Here is a 23,556-nt window from a genome sequence, read left to right on the forward strand (position 1 = left end):
AACCTTCCTGCTCTGTAATTGGAAGAGGTGTAAGGACTCTATTCTGTTATGCAGTGACATTTTAAAATGTCTCCGGTCAGGTTGTGCACACTGGGTGCAGTGTGTGATGATACTAAACTTGGAACGTACTGCACACCAGTAGACATGAAGAGGAGAGAGCAGCTGATCACACGGGAATATTTGACCAAAGTTTTAAAAGGGTTTAATCGTAAAACAGTTCACACATTTGGTATACAAGTACGTTATTGTACAGCCATTGTCTTTAGTAATTGAAGACTTGCATTGACAGGTGACTGTGATAAATGTCACAATTTAACAACAGAAAACTATTGCAGAACTATGTCATGCATTGTAGCGTGATGTAAAAAGTATTATTGTCCAGTGAATTTCTGCATTCTAATTATGGCGTAATAGGGAAAAGGTAACATCATGTCCCAAATTTTGAGATTTTATGTATATTTATAAATAAAGCAGGCTTGTTCAACAGCCTTAACCAAATACTGTGCCCATTTAACTTTAAAAGCACAGTGCTCTTATAACCCATGGTCCGTCACATTAAAATCCCATTTGTTCCTTGGCCACATCTAGTGGATTGAATCAAGCAGAAAAAAAGATTGTGTTGCTGACATCTTTTTTTTTTTTTTTTTTAAATCCTTCAGGCTACTTTTATTGATGCTGCTGATGAACAATATCATTAATGGCTCACAAGTTTTAGCGTGAACATAAATAAAGTTACACACATTTCCTATATTTTTATACATACAAGTAATGATTCCCCCATAGTTGGGATACACGGATAGATTATCTACGACAGGCTGGCTTGCCCGGCCACGCCTCATGGACAACCTATAAAGCGCCGGTGCTCATGTGGCATTTATTGTTTAAAATCAGGGTGCAGTGTGTGACAGTTTGTGTTGTGACTTGCGCGCGTGCGTTAAGTTGTTGGACATACTTGCTGTGCGCGGATTGGCCGTCACCCTGTGAGCGGCGTCCTTGAAACACGTTTCTTTTTATGACTTCATTTCTTGGTTTTGCTCTCGCTGAATTATATTTGTCTTCCGGTGGTGGTGTTTTGGTCTCGCTCCAGCAGTCATTTTCCAGAAGACTGCTGGTTACGATTGGCTATCTTGAGATTCGCTCCACTGACGCAGCCTGTGGCATCCTCCAGTTTCTGCACAAAACACTGTGGGTCAAAAGATCTCGGTGCTGCAACTATCAGGCACTCTGAGAAATCAAGGATTTTCATATTGGCAATGTAACACAGAGGGTGACCGTTTTTTAAATTTTTTTTTTTATTTTTTTGTATTTCCTTCTTCCTGTGGATTCACAGAGCCTCACGATTTCCAAAAGGAAAGTGCAAAGTGCCTTTGCTGTGTGTGGACGAGGTCCTCTGTATCATCCTCTGTTTGATATCTTTGGATCAAGGAGGGTGTCTGGTAGCTCGTCCAAACTGGCTTGTCCTTGAAACAAAGTTTCTGTCAGCCATCACTTCTGCCATAAGTGTGCGTGAGCTTCAAACTGTGTCACTTTACATTCCCTCACAAAGAGGTACGGTAGGTGTCATCTCGAACTCTGGAAGTTTTCCAAAATTCTTGCCCGAGTTCTATTTAACGCAGTCAGCTCAGCTGTGGTCACTGTGTTTTCCTTAGGGAGGGAAGGAAGGCTGAGCAGCTGAGGTCTAATTGTGCCCGGTCAGGGCCCCATTCAGCACACTCAGGATATAAGGAAAACATAGTAGCTGTTCATCTTTTTTGATATTAAGTGTTTTAGAAGGACCCTTGTCATATTGAGGCAGTCAGACTGTGGAGGTGGTTCAACAACATTGGTTCTTTGATGTGCTTGACCCTGTTGGTATTTCATGGCCTTTATGGCAGGAAACCTGTCTGTAACATTTGTGGTCCAGCCACATGGTCGTCACAGTCCACATTTTAGAGTCTCTTGACTCTTTTTGAATCTAAATGAGAGTTGACCTTTTGAGCTGCAAGCTGGATTCTTTATCATTTCTTCCCTCCTGTAGTGTTTGGCATGTTTTGATGCGGTCTGATCTAACTCCTTGATCTCACAGCTTTGGCCTTTATATCTGGTGCGACCGCCACCTGACCGCTTGACTTTGTTCCTCTGAAGACGGTAGCCTTTACGTCTTGAACATCCCAAGTTTGTCATTGCGTTAGAAAGGAGAAAAAAAAAAGTAATATAAAATTCAACGTACAGTCGTCTCTGAGTCACTGTGCACTTGTATGGGATTTAAAAATTCAGGCTACAATACATTTAGTCAGAAACATAACTGCAGTTGAGAATTCCATCATAAATAAACAAAGGCGCTCATATTTAGAAGAAAAAGATGGAACCCATAACCTGCTGCCGTAAATATAGGGAAACAATCCCGTGCAGTGTTTTTGAAGATGTTGCTTGATGGTTTCACGGCAGCAGCGGGAAAGAAGCTTTCATACCGAAATACTAATACACTTCAATATATACAATTTTACCGGCAGCAGCAACAGTGCCAGGCTGCGCTTGCAACCCCACAATATGTGCATGTATATTCGGTGCGATTTACAGTTTTTCAGCCACAGTTATAGAAGCACACACAGCCCTGCCACTCATCAAGCAAAATTTATGAGACCCTCCGAAAAGAATTACACATTTCTGTTATTGTCTCTTGATAAGTGTAACGAGAAGACGCGAGCCAAAACGTGTAGGTGTCTATTATTTGCGTCCGCTGTCTACTATGAGCACAAACGAAGGTATAATTTCCATGGAAATGCGTTCACCATAATTTATTTTTATTGCAAATGCAGTTGACTGGTATTGTTCAGAGCAATTTTCCCACCCAATCTAAAAGCCATCTCTTGCTACAAGTGGGCAAAAACAAAAACCTTCATGGGAAATAGCGCGAACAAAAAACGAGGCGGTCGTTCGACAGATATCTTTTCACGTAAGGCAAAAATGTTAGATATTTAATCCAAATGTACTGAAGAAATATCTGTTTGAAATAAACGTGCAAAATCTGATGAATGATGGAAACTGTTTTGATAGTGTTTTCACAGATCTCAGCTCATGCCTTTTCAGATCTGTGGGAGACTATTTTCTTTTAGATTGAAGTCTCGAGATGTTTCATATTCCCTGGTAGACAGCATGTGAAGAGGAGCATATCCCTACAACACTGCACTGACTAACATGAGGGATGTCTCCTATGTGATGTGCATCTACAAATGATTCTTAAAAAAAAAAAAAACGGCACAGCTTGGAGATCGAAGTTCTATTTTTTTTTTGTATATCCTGGAAACACGAGGCAGTTAATTTGGGCAATGAGCTGAACAAAAACAAATAAACTGGCTATGTAAAACAACTGAGACTTCTACGGTAAGTTTAATTAACATTTTTAAAGTGCTTGCAGTCATGACAAATTACTTTGTAACAGAGTGTTACCTTTATTCTCAGAAGGAACACAATTAAAGTATTCCTTGAATTATTTGAGAACAGAATGGGCGGTTCTGAGAAAATGTTATCTTTCCCCATTAAATATTTCATTAAACTGTCAATCAACATTTTTAATCTCTACTCTTGATTACCAAACTATTCACACTGTATTTGTGTTATAAATACGTAGTTAAATGCTGTTTAACTGTAATTCAGATCAAGTTTTTAAAGCCTCACGTACTCGAAGGTTGTGGACAAGTTTACACATAAATGTAGATATTTATAATTTAATTTGTGGTTAACTCATTAAGTCCTATTATTAGGAGCAAAACATTTGAAAATCACCTTTAAACGTCAAACTTGTAGTATGCCTGTTTGACAGATGTAGCTGACCAATAATGCATGAAGTGAATTTTCTTTTTTTAAGAACATCAATTAATATCGGTAACATTTTAACAAAAAAGAGCCTTGAAAGTTGCACTTAAGTGTACTTTCAGACAGGAACAAACATGAATGCATTGACTTCAACCATGTTTGCTATCAGTGTTCACTTTCTTTTTGATGCACTATTATTTGGGCTCTTTAAGCAAACATTTTATTTGATAGCTGACCACTGATTGTTCATGTGCAGATGGACCGTCTGCTCACTGCTTCACTTTCAAATCACTGTACATAGTTGTAGGCTTAAGATGTGCTAGCTCCACCTGGCTGAGTTTGCGCTGAACCTTGCTTTAATTTATTTGTTTAAAGAGTTCAACACATTATTTTTGACGGTTGTAGTCGTCTTTGCATGTTTCAGCTGTTTGTACCGAAATATCTAATCTCACAGAGCCACGTGTTTTGCGACAGCCTGGAAATAATGTGTTCTTCTTTTATTGTTTTAATGTCAGTTGGCAAAAAGCTTTTAGATGCATGACTGCCACGTTCTGGCGGTAGTAAAGCATTACTAGCAATTGAGGTAAAAACAAGGGAAATAAGACTCTCGGACTATTTAAAGACTATTTGAAAATTCTAAAATAAAAGGTATATATTGCTGAATTATCTTTTCTATTAGAATTTGCGTCTTGGCAACTTAAAATTCAGTAACATTCCTAACACTGAGACTCTTATAAAAAAAATTACCCCTATTCACAGTTGTCTTTTATAAATAACTATCTGACTTAATTAAATAGAGTGTAATGGAAAGGCTCTGTGGGAATGAATTTGATTTATATCATGTTTGAACCGTTAGACAGTTGCGCAGTTATTTTCATCGTTGATACATGCATTTCTTGGGGCATTAAAGTCCAACAAAACTCATTAAAATGAAAGATCCTTACAAAAGAAAATGGAAAATATCACTTACAGTGTGTTTGTCACAGCATACGATGGCTCTGATTAGACTTTATGCTCTGATGGCTATGCGGATCTGTTGTGTATTAATATTGCAGTGGCAGTATTGCCATTTCAACACTGCGTCTTCAAACATTAACTCAGCTAATATGAAGCTTGAATAATCATCGTCTGCCATACATCCGATTTCTAGACTATAAGGACTAGATATTAAATTCAAACATTACAATATTCTCCACTTCTTACTTCAGTTGGTAACACAGTATGTGGAAATATTGTATATTCCGTCAGTACTCATTTGTACTGGTTTCATAGCACTTATAGTGTGAAGCTACTGATTTTCTGTTGGTATTTTCTGGAATTCTATACTAAGTTACATAAACATCACCCTTCTAATCTTCTCATGAAATACCTCAGACCTGCATGAAATACCTCTAAATCACCCTTGACATGCACAGTGTGCCGAGTTGTACCATGCTCAGCTGGATATAAACATCTTCCTTGAGCGCTGTGCAAATCTCTCCAACACCATCTGTGTCTGCTGTGGCATTTTAAAACCTTGACTGAATCCTGGCTTCTCTCTGTGTTCAAAAGCCTTTGTGCTGCGGCCTACATACTGATTCTTCAGATTAAAAAGCCCTCCAAAAGTATTCTGCAAAGGTCCCAGTGGGAAGTGTGACACTGTTTACAAGATTGCTCCGGATACTTTATTGAACGGCTATTATCTCAATCAGGGTTGTCATCGTTTTTTTTTTTTTTTTAAAAGAAAGTGAAGATTTATTTTCACCATTGCATGCTTTAGAAAATGCAAGGCCGACCATCATTGCGTTCAGTTTTAATGTAAAGGTTTTTTTTGCAGACGTTTGTGCGATGTTGGGGCAGTTGAGTACATTTCTTAACATGAAGAAGAGGTTCCAAAGCTTGCAACACCGGAACCACGACATGAGGACACGCAGCTTGCAGCTACTCGATTTGATAATTGAAGTTGTACTTGCTCGTTTTTAAGAGAACATTCCTGTCTGAGGACAGATTGTCTTACAATGAAATAAAACGGGGGGTACATAAATCTGGATGTACAAAATAAATGGCTACACAAATCAGGCATTGTCATGTTCAGGTTCTGCTGTTTGCTTGATGTGTAAAAGAAAAGTTCCTGCTGCCAAAAAGCTGAATTTAAAAAAAAATGTGAATTACAAAACATGGGTTCCATTTTAGATTGGACATCCACAGAATTTCCTACCTCGAGGTGCACACTAGTGTTTCATTATTTCGTCTCCACATGTTCATAATAAAACTGAAAGGAGTTCTCTTTGAAATTAGTCTTAACTTATCTCCATCTCTTGATTGTCTTGGTAAACTGAGGCCGAGACAAGCCGGCTCTTTGATGTCTCTGCCTGCGAGGCTCCAACATAGTAATGAAACTGTATTGCATTGTCTCAGCACCAAATGTTTGGCATGACGGAACACAGAAGTAATTCTAACCGAGGCTCGCCGGCTTCCGCTGGTTTCAAAAGCTGCTGGTTCTTTTTTTTCTCTCCCAAGAGAGTTGCAGACACTCCCTCAAAGAGCCAAACAGCTTTCAGGCCCATCAATTATTTAACACCTGTTGCCTTCAGGGAACTCTGGAGAAATTATGATGATGAATACAATAAGGAGACAGGAAATATATAATGTTTTTCAAAGTTACTTGAATGTCTCCTGTTTTGGAAATGGAAGGGAAATAAGATTGATTGAAATACTGTCAGGAACATCAGAATGCACAACTCCCTGTCCATATAGGCATGAAAAAAAAAAAAGCAAAGCTAAATCAAAAGAAGCACTTTGGTAGTTAAGGGGGGGCTTTGAAAGGATTACAAAAGGCACTCTATTTATAGTGGGTAAATACCCATGTGATGAGGAAGTGTTTTTCCCTCTCTCCCTGTCTGAACTGACTTCTTTATAATGAATAAGCATGAATGTTTTAAGCCCGATAACTAGTTCAACATGCAGCCAAACAAGAGCATTGTGGTTTTTTTTTTTTTGTATCCCTCATTGAAATTTTATGAGGACTAAAGGAGTCTTTAATGGACTATATGGAGTATATTGAAACATTAAATTATCTTTTAGAAGAGAGTTTAGGACATTCCCAACAGGGTAAAACCAGTGTGCTATATGGGAAATACTGTATATTCATATACTGTATAATGTACATTTACAGCATCATACAGGGTCTGAATTGGGCTCAAATGGCACCATTGAAACTGTGAAATCACCTTTTGTAGTCTTGCTAAAGGGAAGAACATTATCGGTAACCGAGTCACACACACTCCAGCAGTAACCCCGGTAACAAAAGGAACATTGAAATTCAGTCATAAAAAATTCATTTCACTGCATAATGTTTTTATGAAGTAAGAAGCCTAAAATAGTTTGGATGAACATATAATGTACCGACAAAATAAGCCTTTACAGGGCAATGCATGATATTCAACTGTTTTTAGTATATTGGGCCTTGTTGAACATCTAACCTTCTCTGTGGTATGCATGGATTACAGGCTACAATAACTGTCATGCTTTTGTGTTAGGTTAATTGGTGGTCCTAAATTGGGTGTGTATGTGCGCATGATTGGTTGTTAGTGTTGGCCGTGTGATGGACCAGTGTAACTGACCTTTGCTCAAAGTCAGCTGTGATAGGCTCCAGCTGCCCGTGACCCTATGCAGGATAAAAGTGTGTACAGATGGAAAGATGGATAGGCATTTTTTTTTTTTTTTTTTTTTTAAATGGCTTAAATACATCAAAAGCCCCAAAATTGCTGACCCATGCAGAACTGTGCTGACCCCCATTTACTGCATTAATTATGGAGAAATACTTCATACAACTACGCTTCAAACAATTCAAACTATCCCTTTTAAAGTTAGTCTTAAATAAATTAACAGAACACTTTTTCACTATGGTGTGCAGAAGAGATGCTGCTGTCATTTTTGCGCTCCAGTTAGCGGTACGCGTGCAAACAAGGACGAAATACAGCCATTGATGGTATGTAGTTCTTCTCGGGGAGTCCCCAGAAGTGTTTGGTCTGAAATTGCCTACATACGGACTCAAATAAAGAGAAACTTGACTTATCTGAGACTTTGTCAGAGATGTGTTGATTTCGCTCTATGGCAGTTCTGAATGCAGTTTGTTGATCTTGTGGATTGCACCACATTGTAGGTTATAGCTAATAATGCTTTCATGTTTGTCTGGTCAAGATAATTCACTCTCCTGCATGTCAACTATTTTCTGAAAGAACTTGTAAATTCAGTATCATTTGCCATTTGATTAATAAGCAATAAAAGGTAAATAAAAGCAGCATTTTTGGTGGCCAAAAGAAATGAAAGCGTTCTAGTGTTTATATTGGTTAAGCATTAATCAAAAGTCTGTTTACAGAAAAGCATTTGTTGGATGCATGTAGGAGGTCACATTATTTTTGTGAGTCTTGTATTTAATGTAGAGTCCATTTTGTGATCGGCAGCGTTTGTTCAAAGCTTTATCGTGTGAAATATGGGTTGTTGTAAGGATTGTGTAGAACCAAGCTTTTACTAAAGGCTTACAGCTTAAGCATTTTACAGTGTCCAGGCTAAGATTAATGTCACTGTAACTCTCCAACCACCACAAACCTCTTTCATTTATGACCCCAACAGATATGTCAAAACATAAGGTAACAAACAACGTCATGAATTTATGTAGGAGTTTCAACACAATCAACAGAAAACGTGTGTGGAGCAGATGAGTGCCAGCTGTCGAGACACATGACTGCCGGGACTCATCTTAAAGCAGCGAGGCCAAAGGTGAAGACCTCAGATTGACCAGAAACTAATTTAATGACACAAACGACACCGCTAGACAGTGTGTACGCGTAGGTGTGTGTGTGTGTGTGTGTAGGTGTACAGGCCCATATAGTAAAGTGTGAGCCCAGTGGTAATTTAGCAATTCTCAGCAGGTTGTGTTCAGGGACTATGGGTAGTGTGTAGCGCTACTGTGTGTGTGTGTGTGTGTGTGTGTGTGTGTGTGTGTCTGTGTCTGTGTGGTCTTTCTGGGTGTGTGTTTGGCAGCGTGCCATTTCATAGTGAGAGTTCTGCTGACCTTGGCAAACTCAAGATTTCATCCCATTGGTGTCTCATCCCTCTTCTCGCCTTCTCGTTCTCCTCGTCCTCTCACTCTTTCCAAATCCCCTCCCAGGACGGCGTTATTCTCCTCCCTTTTGTGAAAAAAAAAAAAAAAAAAAAAAAAAAAAGAGGCAAAACGAACCAGCATATCCCAGAAAAAAAAAAAAAAAAAAAAACAGTGCCAGCATCTCTATCTCTTTCACCTGAATAATTTGGAACAAGGGTGTGATTAAAACAGACAAGAAAGTAGTTAAGCTTTTTAGAGTGTGAAGAATACAGCATTAGTGAGCTTGAATGCAATCATTAAGAAGGCTCTGTGTTTAAAAACCGATGTGGCTGTTTGACTTTTCCTGTCATCCTCATTTCTGCTTGCTCATACTGAACCTTTCAGAGTAAACCATGCGCGAGATCTCATTATTTCAAAACAATGCTGTCAGAAAGACAGTGAATGACAGAGAGGTTTTTTCTGTACTTGTTACTTTCCTCTCGCCTTCAAACTAAATCTCATCAAATAAACCAGCCATGTTAAAGTGACGAAATATTAAGGTTAAAATAATTACAGTGTTAGTTACTTAGGAAATTATCACATATTCCAACAGCTTAATCTTTAAGATTTATACTTTTTTTTTCTTCCTTAACTAAACGAAATGATGAGCATGATTTTTTTTTTTTTTTTTAACTGAAAATGAAAGAGGTTTTTGATGCTACTACACAGGCATGTTTCTTGCATTTAAAGTTCTGAAGGTTGACAGCAGAAGCAGCCAACCAGTTCCACCTATGGGAAAAACAACTGCCATAGCAATTCACCTGAAACGACAATAAGTGCATTGTGTTGTTTGTAAGACGCCTGGCAGTCTGTGTACATGTGTATGCTGAATATGTACAAAATATCAACAAGACACTTCTTTCATAAAGTGGATAAAGTAATTCCAGATAGGGCTGGCCAACATGTCTTTTTTTGTTCGTCTAGCAATAACTTTCATTTTAGGCTTTCGGGGGAAATCTCTTAATTGCAACTACTAAAAGCAACCAGGGGTACTCTCTCCCCCTCTAAACTGCATGAAAACTAAAGATTTGTAACATAATGTGCAATGTTAATTTCTTTTTGGGAAAATTAATTTTATAAAATCGGTAAAAAAAAAAAAAAAAAAAAATGGCATTCAGAATCCAGTATTGAAGTCAAGGTTCAGTACCGCTATAAAGAATAATGGCTGATGGGTTTGCAAATTATTAGCTTTGATAGAGCTAAGCCAGAAAAGATCTAGTATTTTTGTGGAGTCTATAAACAAGCTGTTCAGAGTTACTGAGTCATAAAGAGGTAACTTGTATTTTCTCCAAACAAATCAATAATGTCACTGAAATCAAATTTTGCAATATTATGTTCTATATTAGTCTGATAACATCTGGCTGTCCATGAACCTGCAGGGAAACCGGAATGGTAGTTATAGAAAGTATAGAAAGGATGTACATGTGTTTTTCCTTTGTTTTTTATGTATTCAGCCGCTGTTCTTATGTGTGACGCACAATGAGTGGGTGACACAAGCTTCCTGCATGCTGACATTCCAAATGTTTCTGATGTGTCTGTCTTGTAGAATGACACAAGTCATTCATATTGCGTGTCCTCACAGAGGTCTTTTCCTTTTTATGTTTCAGACTGAATCTGCGTAGGCACCTATCCACTCTCCTTGAAGGAAGCAGACATGTTCTTTGCCTCTGTTCCAGTATGGTAAGTTAGTCTTTTGTGTCTGTGTTAGCATGAATAAATGTGTACCTCAGGGGAAAACATCAGGGCTTCATGCATGACTTGATAACCATGTGTGGGCTATAAATATTCTCAGTATTATGAATAGATGCAGGTCAAAGATTACCAGATGCTACCTGCTTAAAAGAAGTACCATTCTAAAAATACAAATGTCTTTCATTTAGGGAGATGGGTGTGGAAACCAAAATGGCAACCTCCCCTTTTTTTTTTTTTGCTTATCTATACATATTTAATGAGGAAAAGGAGTTTTGTGGACACTGAAAATATTGGGACACAATTAAAAAAGCCTCTGACATCCTCTCTTGAAGATGGTATATAACGCGCCCTCAGGTGCACTGAACTCGGGTGAATCCGTGGGAGGCTTTTCAAAATAGGCCAGCAGAACACACTGTTCTTTTCACATTCGGCTTTATTTGAATCTGCCGACAGTCAGAGAAGATATATAAAAAAAAAAAAAAAACGAAAAAAAGAAACACATTGATTTTGACATTTCTTTGTCAACTCAGCACCGTAGAAAGATGTGATAAAGAACTAATGAGGCTCTGACTGGTTACTGTACAGCTGTCTCATAGGTTTTCAGTCTGTAGTATTTGGAGCAGCAGCATGCAGGATTCTGTCATTTTCTGGCACTGAAAACCCGGCAGTAGCAGGAATTGTACGGTAGAGATGCCTAATTTTTAGTGGCACATTTCATAAATGTTACATACAGTTGCACACACTGATGTAAGAACTCCTGTGTTTGTTCTGGAGAGGTCTCAAAAAGGAGGCGCAAACACTTGTGTCCCCAGGGCTAAACAAGTGCTGGTCGGGGTGATTGCAGTCCAATGGGGCACAAATCCAGAGCCGTAAAGCCGTTCTCTCTTACCAATCCCTGTCATTGTGCTGAACATGATAAGAGCATGCTCACAGCTCCATGCCAACTACCGTGCCCATTCAGCAGTCCCAAATTGTACTGGCGAGGTTAGAGGGGAGAGCATGGCACAGTGGAACGGACGGCAATGAAGCATGATCCAGTCAATTATTGCAGAATCACTTGTTTATGATTATTCATTTATTTTTCAGTATAAGTGGTAACTACATTGATACTGTTTTATTAAGTACAAAAGCAGCTTGTTTTATAGTAATTGCCAATGCAACTAATCAAACATTGGGTGGAAATGTTGCCTGGAGGTTTATGGGGATCTAGTAAAAGCCTGATAGCTCTGGGGAGGGTGACGAAATGGAAGCAGACATTGCTGTCACTAGCCTGCAGTTACTGGTATTGTGCCGACAGTAAAAAAATGATCTATACCAACTGTAGCGTTTCAGACAGCTTGAGTCTTCAAAGACACATGAAATGCCGAGTGTGGAACATAGAATGGAAGTCATTTATCTCCCACCTCTAAAAGAAAGTCACTTTTGAAATAGTATTTGCTCTGTTGCTGTCATCTTTGACATGGTCAGGTTCGATAAGTTAAAAGGGCAATACGTACGAGTAAGTCACTGTAGCGTCCAGTCTAACTCTTGGCGAAACAGAAGCAACAGAGTTAATATTGGTCTTGCGAAGCTATCATCTTTGAGGTTAATGATGTTCTTTGCTCTGCACAACCAACGTAAAACTTACTTCATGGAGCAACAAGGCTAGCCATTGATTGTTCATTGTGTGGACTGTCTGCTTTGTTCGCTCTTAAATGATTGTGCATAGCTGTGACAGACTTATGATATGCTAGTTTTAACCAGCAGAATTTGCACTGCACCTCATTTTCATTTTTTTTTTTTGAAGGACTTCCACGCAGAGCTTTTCGATGTTTGTAAGTCGTCTTTGCATGTTTCTTCTGTTCGTAGTGTAATCTCACAGAGCAACACACGTTTTACCGACACCTGCCAGTAACATGTTCGTTTTCTCCTTCTTTTGATGGTTAATGGCAATTGGTAAACAGCTGGGGGGTGCATCACCGCCACCTTCTGGCGGAAGTGAAAAGAATAGTTTTCAGACAAGACAATAGTAGAATAAACTATTAAATTTCGTTATAACTCAATGACCCTTTGGAACTTCTAAAATCATGGATGAGTTCAACATATATATGCTGGTTGTTGTTAGTTGCTGTGTCCAGTGATTTGTTTTATTTACCTTTACTGGAAAGACAAACCAACAAAACATGCTATCTTTCAACTGCTGCATACTCAGTGTTGGTTCATATTGTAGCCTATATAGGTTCATATCTTTTTCTTTTTCTTTTTTTTCATCTAGGACTTTTCCTTGAGGAGTTGCTGAATGTCAATTGAATTGCTGGGTCTATAGAGACGTCCCATATTTTCATATTATTTGTTAAAAAACTGAAATCATACCCCCTCTGTACACCACTGGAGTCTGCTGATTCATCAATCAGCAGGCTCCAGTGGTGTACAGAGGGGGTATGATTTCAGTTTTTTGTTTGTTTTGTAGGTGTTAAAACTACTGACTTGTCCTACTCGTCTCAGTATCAACTGAGTCTACTTTTAATCGATTAAGAATTATTGCCGACACTCCTGTAACCATGACAGCATTTGTAATTCTTCTTTACACTTAAGAGAAAAGGAGAAGCTTTTTGAAGTTCTTATAATTAGGTGGTGTTTTCTTTATATCTTTTGGGCATTCTGGTCACCTTTGGGGTTTAAGACGCTGACCGTGTAATCATAACATCCCAAGTTGGAGTCAGCAAGGGTACCCTTGTTGCATGTCGTCCCAATTTGTGTCCCCTCGCATTTATTTTTTCCTGCATCCTATCTCGGAAATGCAAACATGCCCCAAAAAGTGAAAAAAGAAAATAACAAAAAAAAATCTTGTGAACAGTGTTCCCCACCAAAATGCATTGTCTGTTCTTCGTCTTGTACACAACTCTAAACTTGCAGTTAAAACTATGCTGCTGTTTTAAAACATCTTTATCAAACAGAAGTGAGACATGCATTTTCTTTTGTAGTTTTATGGCAATTACTTGGACAAACCTTGAATTTATATGAACCCGACTTCAAAGCTGAGAACCAGAAGCCCTGGAGTTAAGAGGTACTTTTATAAATTGTTAATCCTGTTTCATGGATTTGCCACGCTGAACACCTGCATTGTACCGTTTTGGAAACAAATAAAATACACCGAGGTCAAAGAAGTTTTGACAAATGTTTAATTCCTGCTGGTGTGTATATATATATATATGCACACCGTTTAAACAATACAAGAAAACTGTGAATTGATGAGAAACAAACCACAATGACAACTGGATGAGGAGATTAAGTGTATATGTGTACAACAAAATGAGATAAAAATGAACCCCTGCTGTTGTCTTGTGTATATTTTCCACAAAAAAACAGGGATGAAGCACACTTCAACTAGCATTCAACATGTTATATTTACATATTAACAGTTAATCTACTTGAGGAAAGTAAGCAGAGAGTGCATATAAAACTCCGAATTGGCAACGGAGACTTCAGAAATTGGCGCAAAATTTGATGCGTGGTCTTTGTGAAATGTGCGATCACCAGAAGTCACAAAAACCCGTGTAACACAGGTGCTAATGCCGATAATGCGATATTACTTGAAACATTACACACAATACTTATTCGTTTCCTCCCTCTCCGTGAACATCACTGTGCTGTTCTCGGTTTGTGTGCAACAGGAACACTTTTGACACTTTTCAATTTAACCTCATATTTTATTGCCTTGCCTCTGTTTCGAGTCTGAACAATTCTGCATTCTTGCTTACCAACTTGTGTGGTGTTACACTTTCGAGGGAGATTGTACTTCTGCACATTACCGAGGGTGTAGACAAGATCACATGAATCACTTCTTGCCTGCACACAGCTTTACTGCAATCATTAAAGTGTACTCAAGGTGTCTCAGAGACAACTAAGTTAGACTGGAGTGAGGGGATTTCATTCAGTAGAAAATGCACAGATCACTATGTGATGTGAAAGCAAGAAGAAGGGGCCGAGGCATTTCTATTCACGGTTATCTTCTCAAAGTAAATAACGGGCGGCTGAAGCGGTACCTTGGGATGTTTTTTTTTGCCCCCTTTTTTCTCATCTAGTTTGGGTAGAAATTTGGTTGGGTTGGTGTGTGATTTCATTGCAAAACCATCAAAGACTCCACACTGTGCCCGTCTCCGAAATACTCGTTTTACATTTCTCTCACCATCTCACTTAAATGTAAGCCATTGTTCCACGATGCATGATGCAACTTGTTTTTCCTGTCTGCGGATTGGCACAGCTGCCTTTGTGCACTCAATGAAGACCAAGAATCTTACATTTTTCTTTGAGATAGGTTTAATGAAGCCCTGGGCACAAGCAAAAAGGCAGCGGCGAGATACCGACAGGCCTGTCTAGTGTTGTAATCCTGTTGTAGAAAACAAGGTTGTTGTTTTTTTTCTATCAAAGTGCATTTACTTTGCCTGCGCTGCGGTGAAGACAACACGAGGGGGCTTCATAGAAACCTACATAGTTTTGTGAAAAGATCAAAGTCACCGTTAGGTTTTGCTACAATTTTTAACGTGCACATTCTCACATACACGCATAGAAATAAAAACCTTTATGTATTTTAAAACCTCTGAACTTACCTCGGAGCCCGACTCCGACATCAAGTCTGTTTGATGCCACCTGCTGCATACCTGCTCATGCAAACCTGCGTGATGCTTTAGACTCGCTCCCTCTGAATAGATCATCATCACTTTCAAACCCCGGTCCCACCGGTGGCCCGGCAGTAGCTGCAGAGCACAGGTTGCCACATCAGAGCTTCTTCCAGAGAACTGACAGTCAGCAGCATCATGCTATGGGGTGAGGAGGTGGCAGAGCATGAAAGGATGCATTAGATGTTATGCAGATCAACACGGAAGCTGAATAGGGTTAGATTTGAGGTTGCCACCGAGCTGTACGCGGCAGATGTAGACAAAGGCGGCGTGAGAGATGGTGACTGTGTGTGTGTGTGTGTGAGACGAACCAAACCACATTACGCTCAGAAAAACATTTAAGATCTTCACCTTTTGGAAGTAGTTTGAAAGTGTTTACTTTTAGCACTGAAAGTGAATATCTAGCTTTTTCATAAAAAAAAAGAAAATCTGTTTATCACTTGCTTTGTGCGTCATGAACCACCTGATAACAGTGTTTGCCAAAACTGATTTAACACATGAAAGTGTAGCTTGTTGAGAACAAGTCGGCGACATTGACAATTGTTTCCAGCAGTAACTTAGGAGTGAGGAGAATGTGCAAGAGAAGTGATTATTGATCTCATCGATCTGACACGGTGAAATTTACGGCTCATGCCCGCTGTTGTTTTATCTCAGATGTTAGAGCAGCGTGTCCCTGCTGGTGCTGCAGAGTCTCTGCGGGCCTCCGGCACAGTGCGGCACAACTCGGTCGCCTGTTGGGATAGACACGAGTGTGCAGATAGCAGGAAAACGCATAAATTTGAGCTCGAGTGATAAGCGAGTCGAGCCACGATTGTGACAATATTTGGACGCCGTGACAACATAATCGATCAGTGAAGAGAGTCGCGGCGGACGCGGAGATGATGCATTCTGCGTCTGAAATCACCCACTGGGGCACATTTCGGCTGTATGTCTGTTAACATTGTATCACTCATCTGGGAAAAATATAGGCTCTATTCAACAGATTGAGGCAGGCTGGCTCAACCTTTGCATCCCAGTGTTGCGTCACATTGCATCAGTTCCAGTTACAATTGGAATTTGATAGATTGGAGGCTATTTGTCACGAGTAATCCGCAATACTTTTATCACTGACACGTTTAGCTATTGCCAAGTGCCTCCTCCGTCATTCTAATGCCAGCTGATTTGTATTCCCACTGCATTTGTCTTTTTTGTTGCCACGGCAATGAAAAAGGGGGGGGGGTTTGACAGCAGCGACCGAGTGGCTGACACTTGATTGACAGCACAATGTTCCAGGAGAGAGTCGGGGGGAAGTTATCTGAATATTCAGCATAAGGATTAATCCTCCTCATGTACTCCTGAATATCTGCAGCTAGGCAAGGTAAAAAGGTGTTTGAACATTGTGATGGAAGTTTGATGGTAATTGAAGCACATTGTTGAGAATCTATCAATAATGCTGATAGACAGCGGAGGGCTTGTTCAATTTTGTGTGAATATCGGAGACACTGACGCATAATTGGCTGAACCAAAAAAAAAAAAAAAAAAAGAACCGAGAGCTATTATACCGCCTGTATGGTGCAAAAGCTCCTCGTAATGTGAAACAGCCAAATGTCTAGTCATTTGAAATGAATACAGAAACTTAAAAGAATATTCTTGTTTGTGGGAATTACAAAAGAAACGTGTAGTTCATTCAGCGGGGGCAGTTAAGGTGCCTGGTTTATTCCCTTATCGTTGCCTTTCGACTGGACATCCGGTGCAGTTTGATGTTTTTTAACGAGAGAGAAAGCACGATGGAACGGCATCGAGCAGCAGCACTTTTAAATAAGATGTAAGGGCATCTCAGTCAGCCGCCTAACTTCTCCGTCTCTGAAGCCATCGCTCTGTGTCTCATTTCCTGGAGTATTGATGTCTTTAAGTGAGCTTCCCAAGTGCCTGGAGGGAGTGGATGCTGTACAGATTGCTTTCAGGAGGCTGGGACACAACCGACTGGCGTAGCTTAACGTTAGGCCCGCGGTCGTGCTTTCAAACAGTGCTAGAGAATTATTTATGTATTTATTTATTTTCGAGGGACAGAGTAATATTGACACAGATGTTTAAATTGTATTGTGATTTAAAAATGCAGTACAGTTTACATGAGTACTTTCACAAAAGGGAGTTTTATACAAAAATAAAAGATTACTGAATTGCGGGGAATTGAATTCTTCGACACACACACAAAAAAAAATCATTTAACGATACAGGCCAGGCTTAAAGAAGTGCGTGGATACAAAAGTTGGCTTTGTCCCCGCAGATGAAAGTACTATTTCTTACAGAAGAAAAAAAGAAAAGGAACAAGAGCAGAGGGGTTACCAGCAGAGAGATGGTTCATTGTCAAGGAAAGTTTAAAAAAAATGGAAACAAAAGAAGAATCAATACCGTTGCTCTGCAACATGGCCATGCAGGGAAGTGAATTGGATAGAGGGTTTGGATGGATAGGTGTAAAGAGTCACTGGAACAAGGAACAAATTGTGTGAGCTGGACTTCGGCCAGATTTGTTCTCGCTCCTTGAAATTTGACTGAAAACCAGTGGAATTGGTATTGTTGTCTTTGGTAGACCACGTTCGGCCTGACATGTATGCTGTATGTTGAAATTAATTGAATAGTGGCTCTGCTTGCAACATTGTAGCCATTATTTTCATTTGGATTTGTTGCCGTGTTTAGGCAGGACGTCTGAGAGTCTTTATTTAGGCTGCGTTCAAGCTCCACAAATACGGTGGTATAAAACACAAAGTCAGCCTCAGTGGCTTATTCCTTTATGGTGTGCAAATGGGTTTCTTATTCATTCCCCCTCCTAGAGTGATTGGATTTCCCCTCTTTAGTTGATTCATTATCGTTTTCATTATTAATTTAACGGGGGCACCCATGTAAGCCGAAGGATGGATGGAAATCAAATAGCTATATTCATATGAGAGACTTGCGCAGGCAAGATCTCAAGACACCATGATGTTGTTACCCAACTGGATGAGGACTGACGGTGATTACAGAAGAGCCTGGGAGAGAAGTGCTGTGGCAGAGAAGCTGGGTGAGTACTCCTGAGAGTGTAGGCAGCTGGACTGCAGTAATTAGTCAGTGAAGCTCTTCGCGGTCAAGGGACAGCTGACCACTGGCCTTGCTTGCTTGGAAGGATGGGAGAGGTTCTTCCCTCTCTCAAGCATGACTGAGATTAACATAGGCAATTACCTGCAGAAATTGCATCCCCTTTTCTTAGTTTAGACAAAGAGAAATACATTGCCTGCCAGGCGGACACGACCTCAACCATCGTGGACTTTTCTGTTTTACAGTTTACTCAGGCCGCTCTCCGAGGTATCATGGATCTACATATTTAAAATGCATTGTCACCTTCGATCTTCCGCAGTTCTCCTTCAATTCTCAACCTGCTGTGAACAGTGACACAGTGACGCATCGGCCACTTGTTTTACTTAGATTTATAAAACAATACTTTACAGGAAAACAGTGAGGTTATACATAGAGCAGGAAGCCCGTTGTTCTCAAATCCAAAGAGGAAAACAACAGGTCAAAAGTGGCATGAAATATGCTGAAAAGTCATTCACACAGCTTTTCTCTTTGAACAGAAGAACCACGCACGAAGCAATTTATCAGTGTTTTTTTTTAAAAAAACAACAACTGTTCTGCAGTAATCGTTTTATCCCTGCATCTATCTAACCTCTGAATCTCAAATAATTCTCTCTTTGTTCTCTAAATTGTTTTGTCCGCTGTCATTTACGGTCGAGCTCATGAGCTAACCCCACGACACCTTGTGAATTTCTTGATGTTTAACTCCTCAAAATCGGAAAAGTTTGGCGATAAGGGATGTAATGAGCGCATTAATGAGCACGTCACGCAAACAGCAACTAATGACTGTGATGCATTTGGGGCCTCATTTGGTGATGGTGTCAGCAGTAGCAGCGGCGGCAGCCGCCTCCCGGCCATTTGAGAGCCCCTGTTTGTCAGAATTACCCTACAAGTCCCTCACAAAGTTCTCCTCGTCTCAGAGCGTACGTGTCTCTGTCAGGGAATGAAGGCAGAGAAGCTTTACATTTGTTTTTCCTTTAACTTTGCAGCAGAGAGTGTTACGGGCGCATGTTCCTTTGAGGTAAAACACAAAGGCTTTTATCAGCTCCTGTGTGGGCTAACCTGAGATTCTTGAGATCAAGCCGGTGCGTTAGAAGATCCAGTAGTAATGGTATTGTTACCAAGGGTTTTTGTTGTTTCCTCAGTGGTCTGCTGGGGAACATCCTCGCTGATTACAAGGACCCCTGTGATTTCACATATTCCCCCCAAAAAATAAAAAATAAGTAGCAACAGGGATGACGCCACCTTTTCACAGCACTTTGTATATATACGAGCTGCTATCAAAGTATAAAATTGCTTTTTTTTGCGTGAAAAGTCTTGCTGTGATGTGACAGTTCTCACCCCCACTGTTTGCTAGCTGTAGTCTGGAATCTCATTTGTTGGTAGAAAAACAATTCTTTACACGATGCAATCATGCATACGATATGTAGGTCCTACAGTACATGCAGACACATAATATGGAAGTTTATTAACCCCCTCGCAGGATGTTTTCCTATAAAATTACCAATGTTTTGGTAACACAGTAAAAGTGTTGCCCTAATAAGACGGTAGATGTAGCCGTCTTATTGTTTAAGTTAAAAGCTTCTTTATAAGTTTCCAATCCTTAAAAAGGAACTGCAAGCAATTTTCAGAAAAAAAAAAATGTTTTGCACTGTACACGTCAATATGCCAACATAAATCACTCACATTTGTGTTAGCACTTGATTTTTGTTGGCATACGGTTCAGCCAAATTCTCTGGCCCCTTCCTGACCGTGACATAACAGGCAAGCCTCTGAGGTCTCCGCTGTTTGTTGACCCAGTCAACGTTTTAACAGCTGCTACGCAAAAGTACAAATGCCTCTTACACGGAGCTAATGCTGGTAATATTATGGTCTCAGAAAAAATACATCATGTGTAATATTCATTCCTCTTCGGCGGCAGCAAACACAACACGCGGATTTGCGGATAACGGCTGTGTTCAGAGCTTAACAAGATGTTTAAGGCTGACAAACAGCAATGCTAACCGTGAGAAAACGGCGTGTCCACAGCTCCTGGACTCCAACAGACCCGTACACAAGAGAGCCTCTTGTAATGGAGCTGCTAGACAAGCTCAAACACCGGTATCCACACACGGTAGCTCTCTCAAAGGGGCCAGAAATGTGCTTCTAGTGACCGTCACAGACCTGCCCGACTCCTCGTCTTTCCACCGGAGAAGGGGAGAAGCTGACAGAAGCTTCTCATGGCTGATTAGCTCTGACTTCCAGCTCCAGTCTCTAACCCCCGTTCAATGAACCTTTGTTTCACACCATGCGTATCCACGCGGCCGTGCTTCCTATAGATGTTGCTCCTTCCCTCCTCTGTTGCATTTTAAGTATGCTGAGAGAAAGGCCTCTCGCAGAATTCAAGGGTGTATCTTTTAAGACTTATTTTGTATAAAACTTAATTTTGATGCAGTTATGTGAAAAAAGCTGCAAATATTAGATGTAAAAAAAAAAAAAAAAAAAAGGACGGATATGCAGTATTTCTCATTAATGCGCATCTGGGATACCAATACATTTAAAATTGTAGCTGCTTGTGTCTACAGCTTGTGTCCTCTTCACCCTTTTTGAATCAACGTCGCTGTATCTGAAATATTAAAGTTATGCCCGGTTTCTTAATGCACTTCAGAAGATCATTTTTCACAGGTCATTCAAGCTCCCCCAAGTTAATTATTGATAAATGGAAAGTTGTTTGAGGTTTCTAAAGAAGCAGATCCTCACTGCAGCTTTATCATTAGTCACGAGTATTATGGGTAATTTAGCTGACAAACATGCTCCGCAAAAGAGCACGGCCAGGAATAATTATCCTTCCTGACTGGATAATTAGTTAAAATCTTTCATGGCAGAGCAAGTCGAGCCACCCTGCTAAATTAATTGTTGGGAAGTAAAATAGTTCAACTGAACCATCACATACTGCAAACTGTAGGAGACTGTCTCCGAGATGTACGGGTAGAAATTGAAAGCATCCTTAAGGCGCCAACTCACAATTTTGACCAACAAAAATGTCCGAAAATTTAAACAAAAATTGAATATCTTTAAAACCTCAATGTCCAACTATTTCTGAACAATTTTCACATTTGTATCAGGTAGTGTTTGGAGCAATTTATTGTTGGTTTGGTCTTTTCATTGAGAAATTTGCTTGTTATATGAAATTACACGACAAACGTTTGCAGAAAACAGAAAAGCGTTACCATTAAGTATTTGAATAAAGTTGATTTCATAGATGAATTGGCAGAATATCTTTTATTTTAAGCGTCTACATCTGCAGTTCGGACTCAGTTGTGCATTAGTTGCACATTTTGCCTTGTGTCCGTAGAAACTTGAACTAATAACCATAACAAGTATAGTTTCTTCCTTCAAATGGGAGCAATTTATTTTAATATATCTGATGAAAGATGGCAATCATTCACTTAGATTATGTTAATTTACTCTACTCTCCTTCTTTTTTTCCCCTTCCAAATGAGAAAAGGAACATCATTACTGCCTCTATATTATTTAATGTTTTAACTAAAATAATTAAATCCATGATTTTATTTAATTGCCATTTAGTAACATGAAAATTTGGCCTTCATCTCTTTATTACTTTAATAGGAGGTTTGCACAGCCAGGTATTAATCGAGTTTCATGATTCATATCCCGCAATTATTAAAACATTTCTCTACTTAAAAAAATAAATAAAATAAAAGTAATGTAATTGTTGATTTACTGGTGCTGGTTTTGGCTAGCTCTACATCGTAGTTGATTAAATTTTATAAATGTACCTTCAGACAGTTAATTTGGTGGGTTTTGTTAGCCCCTCTGTCTTCATTTTACATTGTAATCTTGATGTTGTGATTCAATACGGTTTATCGATGAATGTGTCACCTCACTGTTTTTACGACCCCTACTATTATTTTGGTAAATGCCGAATAGCTGAAATCAAACATGAGAAAGGAAGAATAAGTTGGTTTCCTCATTATTATTATGAGAACTGGAGCAAAGCCCCATTGGCTTACTTATTACTATTGATTGTGAGGGCCATAATTTACTTTTGTCCCAAAGCAAGCTTTTCACCCCATTACACTTTGCTCATGGCTCTTTGGTCAGAGCCAGCCTTGGTCTCCATCATCATTAACACCTGCCCGGTCATTAAATCGAGCAGCCAGATAACGGGACAGAGATTATGGATTCCATCATTGTTCTTCACAATCACCCTGGCTAATGATTTTTGTGAGGGTCTAATGGTTAGCATTGCGAAAGGCCACACAGACCTGGAGTACCGAAAAGTCACAGGCTAGATCACCGGAACAAATGTGAGCGTGTTGGATTGTTTTGTACGTTCACCTCTGACCTTCATTACACAGCAGAGCACCTGAGTGGTCAGTGAGGCCTGAAAATGAGTGTGCAGTTCATTTATAAAAAAAAAAAATAGTGTTTACTCACCTGAAACGGATCAGGTTTTCTGAATAATGACACAGCATATGTAAATGGTACCTTTTCAAAAATCCCCTGGTGAATCAACTCATGGTGATTTCATGTTTGTAAGTGTTTTTTTTTTTTTAAATATGTTCTTTATTCTGTGTGGATATATATTTATTTACATTCATGTATATACAGTGTGTTACATCCATCTGCTCAGTTCCTTACATCCCCATGCATAGGGCTATCATGATGATGGAAATTTAGTTAATTAATTGTCATACAAATCCTTCACTTTTTAATAGTATTTTTCTGCTAATTTTTATGACATTGTTATAAAATATACCGATTCAAAGTTTAATAATGCACATACACCTAATTAAGAAGATAATATAACAAATACATCGCTATTGGCCTCTTAGTTTTTGTAAACAAATTGCACACGTCGATATGACATAATTACGAATTTTAATATACAAAATATATTACTGAGGTATACAACAAAATTAATGACGGGTACAAATAATCAGAATAAACAAGGAACTATGGTAGGTGCTAATTCTCCACTCGTGCCATTAGACTAAAGCAGATAAAAGGGGCACAACTCGATGACATTATTAAAAGAGCACCAGTCAAACCTAAAAAAAAATGGCAAATAATGATGGACTCGTGACATTTCTGTTAGTCCAGCTGTTAGAGATTTATAAAAAAAAAAACAATTCTAGGGATTATTTGGTCAGCCCAAATTTTCACTATCAACCGTTTATGTAAATATTGTGACAG

The 23,556-nt window shown here is 39.3% G+C and overlaps 1 protein-coding gene across 3 annotated transcripts in view; it reads left to right on the forward strand.

The window, feature by feature from the left end:
• lingo2 (leucine rich repeat and Ig domain containing 2) overlaps nt 1-23,556 on the forward strand; it is a 199,768-nt gene that overhangs the window by 23,869 nt on the left and 152,343 nt on the right. For all 3 annotated transcript variants that reach the window (XM_069701789.1, XM_069701788.1, XM_069701791.1), the window contains exon 2: nt 10,528-10,600. The gene's annotated coding sequence lies outside the window, so the exon portion shown is untranslated. The remainder of the gene's footprint in view (nt 1-10,527; nt 10,601-23,556) is intronic.

The sequence above is a fragment of the Brachyistius frenatus genome, unplaced genomic scaffold (assembly GCF_029030835.1).
Source record: "Brachyistius frenatus isolate BFR_SWC_R1_liver_20210118 unplaced genomic scaffold, ASM2903083v1 Contig_38, whole genome shotgun sequence".
Lineage (NCBI taxonomy): Eukaryota > Metazoa > Chordata > Actinopteri > Embiotocidae > Brachyistius > Brachyistius frenatus.